We start from the raw sequence: 2,516 nt of genomic DNA, 5'->3' as shown, positions 1-2,516 counted from the left end.
TTGTATTTTATCAATAATTTTTCTAAGAATTAAATGAAATCAAAAGATATAGGTGTTCTTTTTAAAACAATAAAGAACTAAAAATAAAAGAGTATTTAATTTAGGGTTGTGCGATTATTCGATTACTCGAGCAAGTTGGTTAATTACTTATTCGGTTAATCAATTACTCGAGTAATCAAGATTTTGATTACTCAAAACGATGATTAATCGAGTTACTTGAAATATGATTACTCAAAAAAGTAAATTTTGCTCGTTAAAAGAGTTTCCTTTGGAAAATGCTTATTTTCTTTTTTACATTCTGTATATAAAGAAAATATTTCATTTTAATTTTTGAAAACAGAAACGTTGTTTTCAAAGTATTAAGGAACTTCAACTACTTTATATGTAAAGAGCATGATAAAAACATAGTAAGGTAAAACCGTTCTCTCAATTCGTCGGCCAAACATTTTAAAATCATATAAAATTGAGAGTAGAAAAAAAGAATTGTTCAAAGTTGTTTTTGTTTGAGATTGAAAATAAGAATGTGTGTGTGAGTTTGTGTGTAAAATTTTAAAATGAAAATGCTTGTAAACGTCAAGAATATGAAAAATTCCTCTCAGCGGTTCTACCCTCCTATTTTTTTATCATGGTAAAGAGTACTATGAAATGTTGATTAAACATAAAGCAAATTACTCAAATATTTTTGTTTTTGGTTAATCAAAATCTTGAATACTCGAGTAACTGAAATTTTGAGTAATCATGATTTCTAATTAAATAATTAAAATTTTTAATAATCAATTAATCGCACAGCCCTAATTTAATTTAAAATAAATAACAAAAAATCTAAAAATTAAAAAAAATTTATATTTAAAAGAAAAAATTATAAAATTTAATAAAAGAAAAAATGTTCTCAAAATTAGATGAATGAAAAATATTTTTTTCTTTTTCAAAACAATCAAAAAAATAAAAAGAAAATTAAACAACCAATACAAAACAAATTTAAAAATACATTTTTCTTTATAAAACAACAAAAACTAAAAATTAAAAAAATGTAAATAATATAATAGAAGAAAAAAAAATTAAAAAAGAAGCAATAAAAAAATAAAAAAATGTTTCTAAAAAGTGAATGAAAAAAAAATTAATTTTAAAACAAAGGAAAGAATACATACATATGTGTCTAACAATTAAATAAAAATAAAAATTTTGTTTCCTTTTGAAACAACATAATCTGAAATTTATATTAGGAAAAGTTAAAAATAAACATAAAATAAGTTTCTAAAAATTAAACGAAATTAAAAATATATACATATATTTTTCTTTTTAAAACCATAAAACCTAAAGATTATACAAAAACACAAAAAGCCGCTGTCTGTCTCTGCAGCTATGATGGAGCTAAAAAATTTGGTTTCCATTCAATTAGTCTGTAGGTTTTCCTACTGGATCATGTTTTTCTTAAGTATTCGCATAAAACACTGCTTACACTTTTCTCAACGCCTTCTTTCAACCCATTTTTTTTTCTTCTGTGATAAACTGGACAATAGGCGGACACGAACCAAACGAATCGCTTGCTTGACTAACGGCTTCAGTGAGCGGTTGAGTGCGAGTAAAGTGTAGTAAGTTATGTACTTTTCTTCAAGTACTTTCTAAGTTCGCTTACATGTCTTCCGTACATACATATGTATGTATGCATGCATGTATGTATATATGTAGGAGTTTGCGTATGTGATGGTAGCACAAAGATCTGTGGACTCTCTCTGACCGGCTGGCCCGACCTGCTGACGACCTTTATTGCCAGTCATAAAGTATAATCTGTGTTGGCAGTGCGCACGAAGCAACAAATTCAGGATGTGCGGATCTGTCCTGACCGCAGCGAAGCGAAAATGGATGGCCTTCATCGCTGCTGCTTCCGCCACTCAACTAATTGTTATGTTTGCTTTCTTTTGTGTTGTTGTTTTTGTTGCAACTAAACGGTTGAATAGTTGGTCCAATGTTGGCGTAGTAGTGGCAACAGCAGTAGCAGCAGCAGCAGCAGCGCCCCAACGCATTGCTCCAATGCACAATTGTGCGCGATAGGAACGGACGGACAGCAATTGAATGCTATGCTATGCAACGCATTACAAGGATATCGCAACGGAAGCGAGGGTCATCCATTTAAACGTTGTCTACAACCAACTTGGAAACTTACGCAAGCGGCAACCTGGCAGCAGTATTGCTCAAAGTTACAACTTGAAGTGTGTTAAGTTTAGAGCTCACCTTTTCCGTTTATCACAGTGCGATTGGAAGTGTGCGCTTGCTCTTCCTCCTGGTAATATTTATTCTTGCCTTTTGATTTTTCTTAGTTTTTGTGGCGCCAAAGTGGCGTGGAAATTTGTTTTAATCGATTAAAGTTACCGTCAATGTTTGCTGCTGCTGTTCCAACTTCTGAAGATTTCCCCACTCCGTGTTTAAGTGTGATTGGGATTGCCTCTGTGTGTGTGCCTGTTTGTGTGTGTGTGTGTGTGTAGTTGGTGGTGGCTTGGCACTTGTTTGCAGCAGTT

This window comes from Rhagoletis pomonella, unplaced genomic scaffold, assembly GCF_013731165.1.
Source record: "Rhagoletis pomonella isolate Grant_MI unplaced genomic scaffold, Rhpom_1.0 Rhpom_scaffold_00004, whole genome shotgun sequence".
NCBI lineage: Eukaryota > Metazoa > Arthropoda > Insecta > Diptera > Tephritidae > Rhagoletis > Rhagoletis pomonella.
This window is presented reverse-complemented; position numbering follows the sequence as displayed.